Source organism: Meleagris gallopavo, chromosome 20 (genome assembly GCF_000146605.3).
Source record: "Meleagris gallopavo isolate NT-WF06-2002-E0010 breed Aviagen turkey brand Nicholas breeding stock chromosome 20, Turkey_5.1, whole genome shotgun sequence".
NCBI lineage: Eukaryota > Metazoa > Chordata > Aves > Galliformes > Phasianidae > Meleagris > Meleagris gallopavo.
In genome coordinates this window covers 8,393,896-8,412,992 of record NC_015030.2, presented here as the reverse complement: position 1 = coordinate 8,412,992, position 19,097 = coordinate 8,393,896, and the positions used below count along the sequence as shown (strand labels likewise).

At 45.6% G+C, this 19,097-nt stretch overlaps 1 long non-coding RNA gene and 1 other non-coding gene across 5 annotated transcripts in view; one reads left to right on the top strand and one right to left on the bottom strand.

Moving 5' to 3' along the window:
* The window catches only part of LOC104913812, a 55,162-nt gene that overhangs the window by 9,297 nt on the left and 26,768 nt on the right, over positions 1-19,097 (bottom strand). For 3 of the 4 annotated variants that reach the window (XR_004161740.1, XR_004161741.1, XR_004161742.1), the window contains exons 5-6: positions 18,901-19,083; positions 15-97 (exon numbers count right to left, since the gene is read on the bottom strand). This is a non-coding gene — a transcript (uncharacterized LOC104913812). Of the gene's footprint in view, positions 1-14; positions 98-2,067; positions 2,711-18,900; positions 19,084-19,097 lie in introns of those variants that run through there. The other variant, XR_004161743.1, reaches the window with a different exon arrangement.
* LOC104913813 lies at positions 3,210-19,097 on the top strand. Its single transcript, XR_004161739.1, has 5 exons — positions 3,210-5,296; positions 5,397-7,426; positions 12,266-12,450; positions 14,789-14,993; positions 15,340-19,097. It is a non-coding gene; the product is annotated as an uncharacterized LOC104913813 (long non-coding RNA).

Below are 19,097 nucleotides of genomic sequence, written 5' to 3'. Positions count from 1 at the left end.
AAAGAAGTGCTTACCCCAGAACATCATTTTAGTCCAGACAGGATTTACAAAAACAGAGACGGCCAGAGGTGTACAGTCCTTCCATCAGTCTGTGAATCTACAAAGAAAAAAGAAGACTATTTTGTATTCTTTCAATTACATATAGAACATAATTAAAGTAATCACAAAAACAGATGCATGATATCAGTAACTGGCAAATTAAGAATTCGGTCACGGTTGTCCAGGAACTCGCAGCCTCCGTGCAATACCAATAATAATTATTTATAGCCTACTATGCAAGGAAATTAGTCCAGGAAAACTGTCTGGTTATAGCATAAAAGAGTCACCCCAAGGGAGAAGTTCAGTGCAGTGTGCAGGGAGCAAGACATCACACCATTTTCTTGTCTAGTATTATAAACTTTACTGCAAGCAGCGTTTGTGTATTTTGCAGAGAATGTCTCGGTTCCCCTGTAACAAATACCTATTGTATTCCTGCTGAATTTTATTGAATTTACTCCTGATTTATACTTAAGATCAGAGGCAGATCCACGTTGCTGCTTTCTACATAAATCCCTGAGCTGCCTATTCACAAGGATGTGCAACTTTGCAAAAAAATGAGAGAAGGAGCTGGGTGGCAGACTAACTATTAGTTCTGATGGCATTACCATAGCATCTGGAGAAGCTAAACGCAGTGCTAACTCAAGGTACAAGAAAGCTTCAGCCCTTGAAAAGAGCTAACAAAGACAGTGCACGGAAAGTGGGAGGTAGCAAAGAGAGACGAGAAGAGAAGAGAAGAGAAGAGAAGAGAAGAGAAGAGAAGAGAAGAGAAGAGAAAAGAGAAGAGGCCGTGCAGCATCACATAGCAGGGAACCCAAAGGGGCAGGAGCAGGGCCCTGTCTCTCAGCATCCCCCTGCTTCACACTGCCTTTTGGTCCTTTCTGCATGTGGACCTCATGCATCTTTAATTAAAAGCACAATCCAAAAACAGAAAATCTTTTTTTTGTCAAGGGAACTGCTCTGCGAGTTGTGAAAACACATTATTTCCTGTGATTAATACCTGCCTCCTCTGCTGAAGACATCCATCTCTGCGTGGATCAGGTTCTCGTAAAGCAAAGCTCACCTCTTAGGAAAGAAAGCTTTCCATTCTGTCTCTGCTAATATTCCTCCTCACCATTGGCCCTGCAATCGCTTTATGATGCAGGCCCAACATAACTCACAGCACTGCCCATTATTGCGTGCCACCAATGTTAGCAGAGCCCTTTTTGTGGTAGATAGCAGCCTTCAGACACCCCATGTTTCCTGTTCAACTGGAGCCGATCACACACTGTTTGGTACTGAAACTAAGTCCCTAATTAATTTATACACAACGAGGCCATTGTAACGATAACGTAATGGAGATCAGCCCATTAGCAAAAAGTGTGGATAAATTATTTTCTTTTAATGCTTCCATCAATATTAAGACCCATTAATCATATTTTAAAAAAAGAACTTTAAACATACACACTATTTGTAGGCATTTTGATGGGATACCTGGCTGGCCCTGCTGTTCAGCAAGGAAATCTCTGCCATGCACTGAGCAGAACTGGATTTTTACCACATAGGAGATTGCACAACTGGTCCAACTCCTCTGATATTCTCTTTATACAGTGAGAATATAACAGTTTTAACAAAAAGGAAATCAACATTAAATGCAGTATATTCTGAAGGAGGGAAAAATTCCTAGCAGCTGCTGAAAAGAAAGTGAAATTCATAAATGCCTCTTCCGCCTTTATCAAATTACTATTCAGTAGTTACACTTATTAATAACAACATCCCTTAAACCACATTGTGAAAATCCATTAGCTAGAAATGCTTTAAAATGTACAACAGACTGCAACAGATGGTTTATCAAAGGCTGAAACAATTCAGCAGTATAAGCAGAGTGGGCATTTTTATGGGCTGCTGAGCGTGCCAGAGTATCACTGTGACACATTCACAAGTGAGCTGTTTGTGTTGTGTAACTAAAACTTTCTCTTGAATTCAGTAATCCACATAACCAAGAGGTAATGCAAACTCATTCTGTGCTTTGGATGTTTTCCCCATACATACCTGTGCCTGGAAATGCTGCCGGCAGTTTCAGAGCTGTCTGAGTGCAGCACTGAGCAGGCAGTCCCACAGCTCTCACTGCTCACAGAGGGAACGCACGCTGACTTCTCCATAACAAACCCTAATGAGAAGAACACTCAGAGAAGTCATAACTATTCCCATGAGAGTCAACCCTTGCAGGTCCAGCCTGGAGCCAATCACTGTATCACTCTTTACTTTTTCAATACAGTTTGCCCTGGAAGTTTACACATTCCGTTCTCCTTTCTTTACTTGATTTTTTAAAAGCCAACAGTTTGAATGTCAATCACTGAGAGGGTATGAGATACAGAGGCAAAATCCAGAGGAGGGATTTTGTCATCATCCTCACGGCAGAAGCTGCCAGCCATGCCCACTGTGCACATCCTGCACCACTGGAGACGTGTGTGCATCCCGGGGGGGCTGTTACAGAAGGGCTGCTGCCTTGCCCTGCTCTCGCTCGCTTCCAGTTTGCAGCAGAGAACAATAATGGCACAGACAGAGCAGCATTGCTGTGCGCTCATTCCCCAGCAGTGACTGTATCTGTCACAGCCTCCTGCTGTATCAGGGCAACGATATTTCTGAAGGCATTTTCTTTGTTGCTGAACAAGGCGAAGTCTGAGTTGGGGAATACAGGAGAGGCGAAGGGACAGAGCGAGGGATGTGACTGCAGCTGGGTACAAGTGGACAGCAGTGCTGGCAGATCAGCCCACACACATTCTCCTTCCAGATCTGATAATTCCCTAGTTCTATAAAAACACACCCAAGGCAGGGGTCACAAGGTGCCTAAGGCAGATATGCAGACTGCAGCTAAATGCATCCCAGTTCCTGGAGGGAAAAGTCCCTTCACATCCATAAGCTGTACATGTATCTCACCCCAGCAGGGCAGGCTGTGCCACCACCTGCCCTGCTCACTGGCTTCATCCGTCCCCACAGTGTGTTCTACTTAGGAGGGCAAAGGGATGGCAGAACAAATCAGTGGCAGAATGTATCTTCTGTAATCGCACACGAGTCAACTTGTTAAACTGATTGATTGTTGTCCCAACTGAGGTTGTAAGTCCATGATTACTTTTGACCAAGCACGGCTAGAAAACACATAATTACATGGGCCAAAGCACAGAGAATGGTGCCCACTGCTTTGCTGGTAAAGTGCAGCACATGAGGGGAAAAGAACCACTTGGAAATGAAGTGTACATTCACACCTCACCACATCCTCACTGCAGAGTTTATGGCTTTCAGGCTTGGGCAGCATGAAAGGCGAAAATTTCTCGGGAGCAATGATGGATTGCATAGCATGAAACATTGCAAATGGTGTCAGTGCTGGGGATGGGGATTCCACCATCCAGCCAGATGAAAGTAGTCCAGGCGAACGCTGGTGAGACAACACTTGGCATCTCGCAGGAACGGTTTTTCTTGGCTGTAATCTCCCCTCCTGGGGCATTTTCAGTTTTCTCTCTTGTTGACCTGCAGTGATGGAGGAAAGGGGTTGGACACAGATGGTGCTCTGAGCAGGAGTGGGGTCTGCCGGAGTGGGAACAGCTGTAGGGCTGGGAGGGAAACAGAGATGGGAATGAGACAGATACACTTCCCCTCTGGGAGGATGGGCTCAAGCAGCCTGAGGAAAATAAGGCTAAAATGAAAGGGAGGAAACCAGAGAAGAGAAGATGGAACAAGGGAGATCACGGAGAACAACAGGAAGCAGTGCTGAGATGTCAGACATGAAGGCTGGGCTTGTAGGAGAAAAGCAAACAGAGAGTAAAAAAAAAAAATATCAGGATTAGTGTGCAAAAGACAGAAAATTTTTTTTAAAAGTCCTATAAAAGTGCCAACTACCCAGCTGCAGTAAGTGAAACTCCAGTACACTTACGTCAACACCACACCACAGATCAGCACCAGGGGAGGAGGTCTGGGGTTGTTTTTTAATTGCTTGGAAAGGCTTTCAGTGATGCAGAACATGAACTCCAGCTTCCACTGATGTCAAAGGGATTTAAAAGTGCTTACAGTCTCTCAAAACCAAGACCCATCTTGTCAAAGAGCATGAGACAAGATGCTGCATTAATCCCTCGAGAAGAGCCAGCTTTGCACATTGCCTGACCTGCACCTCGACGCCGACACACCTCGATGGCACACGTGGCAGGGACACAGCCCAGCTCTGCCCACACCATGCCAGGCTTTTGCTTTGCTCTCCCTGATGAGCAGCGAGGTCCTTGGTTTGCACAGCCAGGCATGAGTAGGGGTAAGAGGCATCCGCTTTGCTGGTTGAAGTGAAATGTTTGGCTTATTGGCACAGCTTGTTTAGATTGGCTCCTAGCACTCAGTCGATGTTATTAGAGAAAGCAATAAAAATGCATTAAATACTAGGAACTACATTAAAACAACATGGAGCATGCAACACAAACCAAGAAAAGCAAGAAGCAAGGGGCTGAGTATGGAGTCTGCCATTCCCTCAGTCATGAGTACGAATATGGTGGAGCCATGTCACAACGACATTTGAAGAGGTAGAGCTGGTGAGTTCTTGCATGCTGCAACATGGAAGATTTCATCCTCTTTTCCTCTCCAAACCACAGCTTCTAGAAAGACTTTGAAATGCTGCAGTCAGCTCCTACGCCTCCCTGCTGAGCTCCTTCCAGACTGAGCTCTTAAATTTGCTATGTTTTTGCCAAGACCTAATTTTCTTTTGACCACATATTAAAGGGCAGATTCCCATGCCACAGGGAGGGACTGTGAGATGTCATAATGGACACATCTGTCACCTGTCTGGCTGGAGCTCACTGCTCTACCCCAATTCTGCAGCTCCGTCAGACTTCTTAGTTTCTTCTTTGGCCTTGAGGTAGGACTCCAGGGGCGCTGGGATCCTTAACTTACCTGTTTTGTTAACTGATTTCAGCCACAGCCAGATCCTCACTTTTCTACTGTACTATGAACATCACAACTGCATGTTATGCCTGGTTGAGCAGCAAGGTGATTATTATAAAGCCTGGATTTCCCAAGGGAATAAAGCTTTACATGGAGCACTGTGTGAGCCCAATGTGTGCAAGTAGTTCTTGATCGTGTCAGACTATTTCAAGGAGACAGAGAGGAGGATTTCTCAGAGCCCCGAAGGTCCCAGACAGGCGCTGCAGATGACAGATGGAGGACACGAACACCATTAGTATCCCCTGAGGAAAAGACAGCGGTGGATGCTCCCTCTACACCAGATAACAGAGATGCCACAAAGGTGAGCGCTGTTCATTCAACTCACTGATCATGAAATTACTCATTAATAATCTCTTTGTGTGATCACCTTCTAATGCCACTCACCTGCCCCATCTGCCTAGGGCTGCACCCTGCACAGCTGTCCGGTAACCACCTTCCTCACCCAGCTGCCCATCACCTCCAAGGCCTCCAGCAGTGAGCCATCCACGTGTTGCTGCAGCAGCATAGCAGAGAAACCGGAGAGAGGATCAACACACAAGGCAACGGGAGCTGCAGCAGGGCAACAGCTGTCCCTCAGCGCATCCATTGTTCTTGTGCAGAGAAGCAGCTTTAAGAAAGTGGTGTAAATTACAGGAACTGGATCACTGGCTTGAACAATGTCAGCACGTCCCTTCGAGGGCATTCACTCCCCCCACGCCATGAAACGACAAGTTATTATTTAACAGCAGACCTCACACAGAGGAATGTTTTTCTGTATTCATGACCTCTAACAAGTATGGCAATTGTTTACTATACTCTGAGTGATCCAGAAGGAGCTATAATGTGATAATTATAGAGAAACCTTCCTAAAAATATATTTCTGATGCATCAGCAAAAACTCAGCAGGCCCCTCCAGCTGGCACTGTACATACGACTTAAGCCCAATTTGAGAATCAGATCATGCACTACATTTTGTGCAGCTGTGCAAAGACTCCAACCAGAAGTTCTGGAGCAGATGTCTTGTAGCAATGGAGGGAAGGACATGAAGAAGAAGAGAAACAGAAGAGGCCAAAGCCACGTTTCTTGATTGAGTGGTCAGCGACATAGGAAAGCATCAGTTCCATTTTCAAGTTGGATAAACTGAGGTTCTGGAAATCAGAACGCCGGCATTTTCTAATCTGCTCACTGACTGGTTGGTGTCTGATCTTGGAGGTCCAGCTTGACTCCAGGCTGTGCCTGCTTCCTCACAACTACTGAGCCTCTGCATTGTTCATGAAGTGATACGATTCATTATGATGATTTTTTATATTTGTACACCTGCTCTGTGCTCAGTGTTTCAAACCCCAGCTCGTGCTCTTTGAAGAAACACATAGAAAGGCTTCGGGACGTTCCTGCCTTGTAGCCAAAGCCACTGAAAAGCCAACCTGCTGCTGCTGCTGCTGCCCAGAGCCCTGAGGCTGACCTGATCCCTCTGCTGCTGCTTCCGCTGATCAGACTATGAAGGGAAGCCAGGACACAGGTGTTTGTTTTCTTTGCCCAGCGCAGCACTTCACAGCTGGGACTTCTGTAGCTCCTTGGCAGCATCTACATTCTTCTGTGCCTCAGTTTCCTCATCTACAGAAAGGCCCAGATGACAAACCCTGAACCTAGGGCTGTGTTAAAGTTTGGAAAACACACAGCACCTTGAAAGAGGGCTTCTGTGGAAGCACAAACAGTCATTTATTGCTTCAATTAAAAAGCGTGTGTTCTACAATCCACGGTCTGTTTATACTTACACTTCTTATGGATATCTCTCTGAAAAGCCTTGGTAGCTCATGGATTTGGCACAGCACACCAAATAATAAGCAGGCTCACCAACCCTTCTACAACACACAGTGCTTCTGTGTAACTTTGCAGGCTGTGTTTGACTTGTCTGAACTTGAACAGTCACCACTGATTGATTGGCTTCTAAAAATACACGTATGCCATGGTTCGGAGTCCAGAGAGTTCCTGTTGATTTAGATGGAGACCTTGCTGGGAAGAGGCTAAGACAGACACCTGACACCAGGGTGTTCCATCCCGGCCACTTGCTGCCTCCTGTGCAGGGTGCTCTGAATGCGGACTCCACCGTGTTCAAAAGCCCTCCATACCTCTGAGTGGAGAAAAAAGCAGCCCTACGGATCCCTTCTCTTCCTGCAACTCCATTTCCAGGCTGCCCTGCAGCTGCTGGTGATAAGCGGAGTGAACCTGCACATATCCTGCCAGAGGGCTGAGCTCAGGCGCTGAGCACCTGTGGTTCCCAGCGGTTGAGGGAGTGCTCAGTGCCCTGCTGAGCTGGGAGGGCTCCCAGGGGCAGGGATGTGACTGCTGCAAGGGAAATGCATTGCACTGTAACCCTGGAGAAGGCTGCAAGCACATGATTATTGCAACAGAAGCCGCTAGGAGAAAAACCAGATTCCCATTTCCATTGGAGGTAATAGGTGCCTTGTTGATTTATAACTCTGTCACTGCTGGCCATTAAGCAAACGGTGTTGCAGCTCCTAGATCCCATTCCGTAGCACACTGAGTAAGCTGCATCTCTGGCGCAATGTCTTGGAGAGCTCCACTGTAGGGCATAGGGCCACAGCTTTTCCCTTTAGTGACCATAATGTTAGCACTCCCAGTTACACGCACCCAGATCACTACAGCTGAAGATTCAAAATGCATTTTGGAAAGGGAAGGAGGTGCGGGGCTGCAAGGAGCCATGGCACGAAGCCCAGGAGCTCAAGCCCAGCAGCTTGCCACAGGGAAGCTGCAAAAAGGCAGGAGCAAAGCGGTGTCTGTGCATTCTGGGTGTGATGCATTGACAGCAGTGTCCTGGGCACTGGTGAGAAACGCAGAGCACCAGGTTTGCTAAAGATGTGAAACTGAGACAGTTTCCAACACTGTGCCCCACACTGGCAGGTCTCAGAGCCATTCTGCTCACTTACCTGCTGACATCGGAGCTAACAAAAGACAAAGCAGAGTGCAGTCAAATATATACACTGGATGTTGCCATGCTACTGAATGCAGCTTAGCACAGCAGGACTTTTTCTAAATGATGTATTGTAGCTGAGCTATAACCTAAATAATAAAGCTTACTTTGGCTCTCTGGAAGATCACAGCTAGACAGCTGCCTGTGGAATAGCAGGGCCAGTGGAAGAAATTATTGGTATTCTAGGAGCACATGGGACTGGAGATGATCACTGCAGCCAGATTCCGCTTTCACAGCATCACATGCCAACCTGTTCGTGTGTGGGTTATGCAACAGGACCTGGCTCTGCTCTCCTGATGCAAGGTCTTGCAGAACCTGGTTGCTCCAAGGCCCAGAACCCTCATTTCCAGCGTCAGTGTATTCCATGCCAGCTTACAGTCACTCTGTCGTCCAAAGATTTATTGTCATTTATGTAATCTTCTTCTTTCTGCTGCATCTGCAGAAACCAGTGCCCTCTCTTCAGCTCTGCCCCACCAAACATCCCACACGGTCACTTCTGTGTCCCTCACTGTCCCAGTCGTCTTCTGAGTCCTGCTTCGGATTTCTCCTTCCCAAAGACAGATGATGGGAACTGGCTGTGACTTTCCAGACGGAGGCTGAGCAGTTCCTTGTATGGTGGCAGGAGTGCTTCCCCATCTTTACTGGAAATATCTTGCCTAATAAACCCGATGATCTCACTTGGCTTTTGTGTTCAGTTTTAAAAAGGGTATAAAGCAGGCTCTCCAATATTTCACTTCATTTTATTTTAGTGTTTGTTATCTGGAAAAAAGAGGGTAGTTAAACTGCCTTTTTAATTAAATTCCTTTAAATCTCTGAAAACAAGAAAGAAAGAAAGATAGTAAACAAAGTAAGACAGAAGAATTACCATGTGTATGAGCAGAGGTATTTTTTTCCCGTAACACATTTATATATAAATCTCTTTTTCAAAAACTTGCAGAATGTCTCAGTTGCTCAGTCTGTCTCCTGGGCAACGTGACACCTCACAAGAGGAGCCTTGTGGGACATCAGTCCTGGGAATTCTATTGAAATTCTCGTCCAAATAAAAAGTATTCCTAATTTCTTGAAGGTGAGCAGAGCTTGCAGCTCTGCATCCTTCTGTCTTTGCTTGTCTTCATTGTCACACAGCTTATGAAAATAAAAGGCCATGAGCACCAATAGCTTCATTAAACCAGGGGGGTTCTATGGGGTTCCTTTAGGCACACAGCCTCTTTCTGAAGGTCTGCAAAATGCAACAAAGAATTTACATGAGCAGCAAGATAGTAAATAAGCATAGTTTCTTGTAAAAAGAGTTCAGGTCCCCATTGTGAAACATTCAGATCTCCATAACTAGAAAAAAAAAAGTCTGGAAATCAGTGGTTTAGCTAAAATAACCTGAGAAAGGCCTGCCTTCACCTCTGCCACCAGCACAGCCTCTACAGGATGAGATCTCACCACGTATGCTGGGTGTGGGAGAAAGTGCCTCTGAAGGCTCAAACCTGCTGTTCATGATACAAGAGTATTGACCTTACCAAAGGCACTTGAGTACAGAGCTGGCTCCCGATTAAACCCCATATGTCAGCACGGCAGAAGGTCAGGGCAACTGGAAGCATCAGCATGGCAAAGCTGGCAGCTGACATCTTCCTCAGCTACTGCTGGCGACAAGTAGCACGGAGTGGATGTCAAACACCACAGGTTGTTGCCATTTGAGCTCAGAGGGCATTTAAAAAATCACAGTACCATTGCTGTATTCACTGGAAGCCAGTGTGCAAGTTGCTCCAAGGGAGCTGCGCAGCCCCAGGCACTGCTGCAGCCAGCTCTGATCTGCAGGAAGTCTGCACAGCTCTCTCCAGAGCTACAGCTCTGTGGTGGCTGGGGCAGTGTGAGCACCGAGCTCCACCAGTGCTCCTTCAGTCTGTTCAATGCACACATTTCAGAACTAAGACCACAGGGTATCAAGGGCCACTTCACTGCCTATCATATGGCTCTGAAATGTTGCCCAGTGCTTGCTTTTAGTAATATTTACTCTATCTTCTCTACAACTTGCCAAATATATATATTTTTTTGTCTCCTGTTGCTTTACTCCATTTTTTAAATAAGGAGACAATGCTTTCTGTGTCTCCCTCCTCAGATACCTGCACTCTCCCAGGGACCTCTCAAACACTGAGGCCAGAAACCAACTCCAGGAATTGTAGGTTGCAATTAATCTAAAATTGGTGACTTGTCAATTGCAGTAGTTTTAATTTCCCAGCTGTCCACTTGGGTTACACACATAAAACTTCTAAATAATATGCCTCGTCTCTCTCTGCACACAGAAAAACAGTTTCCCTGTCCTCCTTGCAGTATGTGACCTTTAGCTGCTCTCCCCTGCTTCCCAACTGAAGGAATTCATTCAGCAGCCCCACTCACTCACCACCTTCCACTCGCATCCCTCTGAGGGCTCCAGCAGCTCCTTGCTCAGCTCAGAAAGATTTATACTTCTGTGCCCCTTCGTATCCTTCCTCTTTAGGCTTTGATTTACCATTCCAGCTTCCTTATCGCTCTATAGCACTTCCTACACGTTTGTCTTTATCGCTCCTCGTTTTCCCTCTTTGGAGTCACCAATGAGTTTTGTTTCCTTAATTGCAGTGGGAAAAATTCACCCAGCAAAGAGGTCTTTACAGGGAACTGTGCAAGTCCAGGCTCCAGTGGAACATAAATGGCATTTTGCTTCTGAGGCGGTCTCTCAGCACAGGAAGAACTTTCAACCCATATCAGACTTCCTCGTGCAGTTCTCAGACCCTTCCCTGCTTTACATTTCCTGTGCATTCATTAAAGGAAAGCTCTGTGCCCTCCACAAGGCACGAGGAAACACGACCTTGCTCACCTATTTTCTTAGTGCCTCTCTCTGCAGAGAGCTGCTCCAACTCACTGCCAACTCCTCCGGCAGCCACTGCCACAGCTGAACGTCCTGGTCTTCATTTTTTTGCTGTCCTTCAGTTTGTGATCAGTGGGCTGCCCGAGGACATCAGCACCCTAAGGACCTCTCATGGGGCCACAGACACACTGACCTGGGGCACCATGATGGATCAAAGGAGCCACAGAGCCCTCTCTGCTCAGCTGCCCTCACTGCTTCATGGTGGGACCTGAGGTTTACGTTCCTCATCTTTTACCTCAGTCTTTGAAGTTACTTTCACATTTGTTCTCCTACCTCTCAATATTCCTCTCTGCAGGGATTAAAGCTGGTGGTAAAATATCCTGTGAATGTTTACGACCACAATTACACCTGTTCCTAGAAGGATTTCACAGACGATTGAGTCTCATTATTCTTTTCATATTGCTCTTTCCCGCCCTGGTGTCCAGATTTCCCAAACACACAAACCAAGTTGAGAGCCATACAGGTTATGATTTCAGAGCGTTTTTAACACAGATCCTGCCCAAATACAGACGTGAAAGTCTGGCAGGTAATGAAATACCTTTAGCTGGGAAAAAAAAAAAAAGAAAGAAGCCAGAGGGGAATGTTTTCTATAAAGATTGCCTCTGTAAAGGACTGGGATGTGCATGACCAGGTAGCCAGGCCAGCTGCTATAAATGCTGCAGAGTTCCAAGTTAGATCAGTTCCACACAAACTAAGGCATTCCTGCTTCAGATCGCACAACTCTGATCCCTTGAGGGGAAATTTCAGTTACCAGCACTAGTTAATGCTCATCTGGGTACGACCAGTACTCGAGCATGCAAGATGCTGGGCAAAAAAACAGGGGAAATTTTTAAGCTTGCTTTGGCATTAATTCAGGCTGAATTTCCCAATAGAAAAACAAAAGATCAGCACTTATGGGTGCAGTTCCCCCACAGCACAATAAGGCTTGCCTCTTAAATGGGAGTTAAGGCACGCACAGTCAGGCCGCTTGGAAATAAACTCTAAAAAGTCATACCAGAAGCAGGAATGGGAACCAGAGCTGCACTCCTTCACAGGAGGCTGTCAAGAATCCACTGTTCCCACCAAAATCACCTGGAAATCCCAGGTGTGTAAGGAGAGGAAAGACCTGATTTGTAAAATATTCCTCCTGGACGGAGTTCAACTTTACAAAAGATCACTGCCTTTCAGCTCCTTTTCTCTTGTAACCTACTTTAGCTGTTAGTGCCAAGCAGCAATAAAACTACATTCTTGTCCATTCAGAAATCATCTTGAAATGTCTTTGTGCAAAGGGAAACAGTTTCATATTCTGCACTTCTTCAGATTTCACGTGGCAACTTCTTTCAATTTCCAGCGTAGAACAATTTTTCCAACAGGAAAAACCAAGTCCTACAGCAAAGGCAAATCTAATTCAATATTTCTCTTCACAGAGACTGTCCTCACCTGTGAATGCCCATGAAATAAATGAGGCTAGTAAAAAGACTGTGGTTCAACTGCATGAAAGAGCTAACAGACAGCAATGGCACTGAAACTCCAACATCTGCCAGAGATGGGGACAGCACAATTACATTACCCTGCAGTTAAAAGGAAAATATTGCTTCTCTTCTCCACTGTGGTATGGTAACTTTCAGCAAAATGTTCAGTAGTCACAGCTCTGTCCTAAATCTAATTGCACAGCATGGTAAAAAAGAGATGCTACACTTAAAAACGTGTTTGACCACACCGCTACCAGAAAACACAGTCACAGGCCTTAGCCCTGCAAAGCCTCACATCTAGGAATTCTGCTTTTTTACACATTTGGAATAACTTTTCTAAAATCAGTGATACTATTCAGAAAACAGGCAGGGGCTTTGGCAGGATCAGGGGACTCCTTCATCTGCATTACCAGTGGAAAATTAGATCTATTCACTCCTATATAACCTATTTCAAATCATACCGAATTACCTACAAGTTACTAAAATTAGACTAACAAATAAATTACTCTGTAGCTGAGCTGATAAAATGTGACTGTTTACATATGAGTTAATACTGGAGCTAAGATTAAAGACTACTTCAAACACAGCCTTTGCCCAATATGTAGCCCAATATAAAATTCTGTTTGGTTTTGGCAGAGCTAAGAACAACTTTAACAACCTTGTTAATCACAGATTAAGAATGGAAAAGATCCTATTTGGCACCAGGCGTGCCATTAACAACATGCAGGGAAGCAGCAGCAGAAGTGACCTCGCTTAGTGCCAAGGAGAGGGCTTGGGGTGCTGGAGCTGCACCAGGGCTGAGCGCACCCAGCACAGTGCCAGGAGGTCTCCTTCGAGCCCTTCACATCTCCTGTGTGTTCTGATGCTCCTCGGTCTGTACTGGATCTGTCTGAAAAGCCAGCAAATATCCCTGGGAATCCAGAACTGCCTAATAAATGTTTTCTAGTCCTAATGAGATCCACTCCCTTTCTAAAGGTCTCTGTCCTTGATGAAACAAGGCATGAGGCTGACGTTCCTCACACCACCTTTCTCACAGTTGCATTTCTTTAACACAGAGCTTGGTCCCTGTCCATCCCCAGGCTGTGCACACAGTGAGCTCTGTGTGCTCCCTGCCACCAACACCCAGCCCTGTGCTCCCCATGGTCAGGCTCTGGGCCCAGCACCTGGGCACGTCCCACATGCAGCATCTCACTTGGACTTTTCTGCACCTTCTGTACTCTTTTTCTGCACTCCCAGCACATGCACAGCTTCTTGCTATCCTCTGGCTCTCCTTCCCAAAAAGGCCTATCTGCTAGGGTGGGAAATCAGCTCTTCTTGGTTTATGCAGCATCTGTTTCTCAGACACTCGCAGGCACTGTCACCAAACTCAACATGATGAAGATCTAACATTGCTCCAGGATTGCATGACCCAGTGCTATTGATTTAAGCCCTGCATGGTCCTTCCTGCTCTCTCAAGGCCAACACACAGCATAGGGCAGAAAAGAAAATCTGTTCCATGTTAAATCTAGCAGTCATTTTTATGCATAACCCTAAAGACTTCACCTGAGCAGCGCTCATCCTTGCTTCCCATTCAACCCCAAGGTTCCCCAGAGTGCTTAAGAGGGACTTTGCACATCAGAACAGTCCAACAGTGACAAACACCCCAAGGACAACGCTGGACGTGGCAAGCTTTCCCACCAGCATTTCTCCAGAGTAACCTTACAAGCCCATCTTTCACTTCCTAGTCCTTGCTCTGCACAAACAAGGTCTGTCTGGGTGGCACGTGGTACACTGCAGTGGTGTCCAAGCATTCAGTTGGCACCGCCAGCCACAGCCCATTTCCAGCATGCACACATCCCAGAAGACAGCACGGCCAACCTGACCACAAACCACTCCCAGTTTTTGTAGGAAAGGCAGAGAAGATAAGGAGGGATGGACCTTTCTTTCCCTGTGATCATTTTAGAAGTTTTTTACTGTGAATCTCTTAAAGCTAAAAAGATCTGGTATCCTCCTGTCTACTTTGCAGAAGATAAGCTGTGATTAAGCATAGAAGTCCTTCTGAGTTTTGCCTAGTTCCCATTACTGCAGTGCCCAAATATCCCATTGTGAAATGAAATCCCCCCCTCCCTCCATGCACAAGAAACATCAGGGGGTTTTCAAAAGAGAAGAGCAATCCTGGCGCCTCATATTCTGAAAATGCTGTGCAGCCGACCTTTGAAAAGCAATTCTGAAATTCTTCTCATCAAAACAGAAACTCCTAAAATCACTTCTTCTATTTATTAATGTTGGTCACATCTCTGCCCTGATGGTTTTGCAATGGAATTCAAGTTTATGGTCTGTACTCTATAGCCTTTAGTTGCTGCAATTTAATGCATACTTAAGACCCAAACAATTGCAAAGAGCATGCACAGAATCCTCTTGCTGCTTAGACTACACATGTTTTACATTGCTCGGTTTTTATGGTATATTCCATGCTATTCATGCCTTGTGTTTCTATAGCATCTCCCACGTGAAGGGCTCAATACACTTCAGAAATGCAAATGGAACTGAAGCGTCCCAGCAGGACTGGCAGAACCCCCTGCTCTCTAACTACTGAGTGGTGCCTTTCTGCTCCCCTGTGAAGCCCATGATCTTCCATGGAAAGCTGCCAAACCGGTGCAGGACCAGACTAGTTCATCCCTGCAGTTCCTCTGGCAGGCACTGGGTAAGTGACTGAGGTCTGCATCCCTCCCAAAGCACAGAGCCTGCGTGCACGCAGTTCTGTGGAGCTCTGGAAAAGGGCAGAGCTGAAAACTCCACTGCTGCGCAGCCAGCCCCCATCCAGCCCTTCTTCCCCTGAAGCCCACAGCACTCAGATACTCTCCTTCGCCCTCCCAGGGGGCTCTAACAGCACTTTACTGCTGTCACTACCAAAAAAGCAGGACATTCTGCTGAAACTGCTCTGAAAGAGTCAGGGAACCAGAAACGAATGTTCTAACAGTGATATTTCTTTTGCACAGAGCTGCCACGTGTTCAGGCTTTCCTAGATAGGTTTTTTTTTTTCCTACCAGTTCTGCCTGGCAGAAGAAGAGGGCTCTGAACACCCACCCAGGATTCCTGGATGTCCAGCAGCCAGCCTGCAAGCAGCAACTGTTGGACTTTGGAAATACTTGATTTACATACAGAGGGATCGATCCTACAGTGTGTGTATGTGACCCTGGGAGCCTTGAGCCTGCTCTGTGCTACAATAAACCCAATTGACTGCAAACACACGCTGGGTGCCTCCTGAAAACACCACACTCACCTCACCAATAAACAGATTTCTGCAAGTCTAACCACTTCAACCTGACTTTTAGCAAGCTGTCTTGTGCCACAGTGTATCTGTGGGATGCTGTTGTAAATCTCCAAAGTTCAGCAAAAGCCCAAAAGGAAAGATATCGCTTCAGCTGAACGGAAAAAGGTCAGCCAGGAGCAGCACAGTAACACAACCAACCCGATCACACGAGGTATTCGTCAGATCTTGTTCCTGTGTGCTGCTCCCAGCTCTCTCTCTCTGGACTCCTGTTGGGCCATCATGCCTCTGACGATGCCCACATACAGAGACATATGCTCTGCTTTAGTTACAATTGACTTCTTGTCATGTTATGCAACTGAGCTCTACTCAGTGTTATCTTTTGATTGACTCCTCCGCTATTCCCCTCCCAATGCATTTATCTGAGGCCACTGACAGCCAGCAAATACTGACTACATCTCTGCTCTTTGGCAGCTCATTCTGGCAGTGTTTTCAGACAGTTTGAGAAGTGGGTGTCACTTACATTAGCTCACTCTAAAATGCATATAATCCCTCTTGCAAATTCTAGGCCATGGATTTTAACAGAGTTTCCAAAGTAGGTGTGAGGACTGCTCTAGCTGTGCTAATTTAGTTCCTATTGATTTATCATGTCTCCTTTCATGGCAGCAAATTGTAAATACTTCCTATGCTTCACTCAGTGTTTGCTCCCCACATGACAACTCTCTAGCATTGAAAGAACGTGTCAGTGAAAAGCACCTTGATGTCTGTTTTCAATATCACAGAGATGGAGCCATCATCTACTGCCAGTCCTGCTCCCGGAGAGCTGCCTCATCCAATCCCTCCCTGCTTAGGAGAGCTGGGCCACGTAATGCAAAGGTTCCATAGTAAGAGACACAAACCAATCCTCACAAGAGCTGAAATAGACCTGTCTTTGGGACGAGGTGCAGAACTAAAGTACTGACCCATCGTGGCCTTTTTTATTCCCTATGGCAGATGCTAAACCAGTTACAACCATGAATTTCTTTCTCTGAAGTCAGAATCAGTTGTTGCTGTCTTCTTTGGTCAGCAGCAGACTGCACCCTGCAGCCAGACTCCTGCTGCACTTAGTTCTTTATGGGTCCTACTTTAATGTCTGAAATCTAATTTTATCCTCATTTAGATGTGGCTAAAAACTCTAGCAGCTCTTGTTTTCTCTCTAGATGAGCCCTTATTTCTATAAATGGAACAGACATTCTTTTGAAGTTGTTTCAGGTTTAGAGATGCAAAAGGAAAGCCTGATGCCCAGCCTCACCCTCTCCCACCATCCTCCTCCAGGGCTTTGCCTCCAGGTAACACTCCTGATTAGACAGTGGCTAGTACCTGTATCCTTATTTCCTGCAGAACTCTGTGGCGCCTGGAAGCAACTCTGAGACTGTGCACAAAGGAAGAAGTGCTATCAGGAAAGCACGTGCTGCACTGTGCTCAGCAGCCAAGGTGTCCATGCAGAAGCTGAAGGCTTTACATCAGAACCCACACAGCTGGAAGCTGGGAGGCAGATGGAAGAACTCGATCTTCCTCTTCCAACAGCAGAAAACTATAATGCAGGTCAAACCACATCAAGAAATCACACCTGAATTCCTATTCTCAGGAGTCATTTAGTCACCAACTTCCAAAGCTGCTTAGGGAAGCAGGGAAAACCAGGTCTGTAACTTGCTCTCGGTAGTGAGGGAAAGAAGTGGAAGTCTGTGGTGTACCAGTGTGATTCAGGAAGACTGACACTTCATTAGTGTGAGCAAAGGCATCACCACCTAGTCTTTAATATGCATGTTTAGCTAGGTCCTGATCCAGTCAAGAGGTCCCTGCTGCACACGAGGAAGGCCTGTGTTCCAGTTGCTGTTAGTCCTCACTCATGATACTTTTTGCAAACGTAACATGAAGCATTCCCTTTAGGGAGGAGAAAGTTTAGATGTACCCTATAAAAACCATGCGTTTTCAGTCAGAACTACATGTTGCACTAGTGTTGTTTCTTAATTAACAGAACAAGCAACTTAATCTTTATAATTACACACCTTGGGAAAAAAGATTGCTATAGACGCATTGTGCAGCGAGCTTTCTCACCACCTCCCCACCTCCACTGGGAATTCCAACATTTGCCTCTGAAACAGAGATATGTTGGGACTGGTATTTGCCACACTCAAATCCACAAACCTCTGGTTGTGTCAGTTCCTGAATTACAGACCTGATGTCTGCAAATGATTGGTTTTGAAAGCAAGGGCAGCCATCCTTCCGAAGGCTGAGAAATAAATATATCATAAATCCGCATATGTGGCTTTCATTTATAAAGATCTAATTAAATTTTGTTCTGTAATTTCTCTATGCAGTATATATGTGCAGTATATATTTTTTTTCCTTTCTTTTGGCCATAAATACAAGCAATATGTTATATAATTCTCTTCCTCTGTAACGTGCCTGGTTTTTGTGCTGGTAAAGTAACATCTTATCCTTTTGTAGTCTGTTACAGTGAACTATAGAATTTTTATTGTATGTTACAGTCTGGTTTGGAGATAATCCAGCAAAGCTATCTGCTTCCTTTTAAAAATAAAATAAAATACTGTATTTTTCATAAAGTGTATAAAGCCATGCAGAAATCCAAGCATGGAAAATAAACACAGTATTGCCAATACCAAGCATTTACCAGGCCTGTTCTGGGCCACAAAATCATGAGTTTGCCTTACAAATCTTTAGAATTCAAAGACAAGTAATTTCAGGTTTCCTCAACTTGCCTCTTTTTCTTTCAAAACTTCTTGGTTGTTTTCAGGCTATTCTATACAATCAAAGAGTTGACAATTTACCTTCAATTTTAAAGAACGCTGAAACTTGCACATAATTACAGGATTTGGGGAACCAGAGCTTTCAAAAACAACTGTAACAAAATTTGTGGTAAAGCTGCCAAAGCTGGTGCTGCTGTAGGCTGAAATCTGGTACCTGGCATAGGGCTGACACATCCTCATCCCATTAACCCTCACTACCGAGATGCAGACTAATAAGTGGTGCTGTGACTGACTCCAGTGTGTACAGCTGCTTCTCTATACTGCTCTTTGGAAACTCCAAATTCTGGCTTACTGCTTGACAGGCTTTCTGCTACCAAACCGAACTGCTCCCCCAAATTCAGAAACAAGTTCCTTCCAGCTCTTCTGAATGTCATATTGAAGTATATTTATAACTCATTATTGGCAAAATAAGCAAGCAGACAGACAGTGCCTCGCTTGCTCACACGTGTGTTCATCATGACCAAGCTGAATGCCTGAGGTCAGTGCACACCCACCCACTGCTTTCAGAGCCCTCTGCATACTGCCCTTACCTTGCAAGTGTCTCTGAACAGAGTCCCAAAGAGCCCTTCCAGCCCAAATTTCCAAGGCTCAGCACGTCCTGCAATGCAGTTACTGCTGTGCAAGGATCAGGGCTCCAGCATCCTCTCACAGACCCTCATCCCTGGGGCAAGGTGTGACAACAGACCATCAGAATGGGATTTACAGCGTTGGCTCTGGTTTAAAAAAA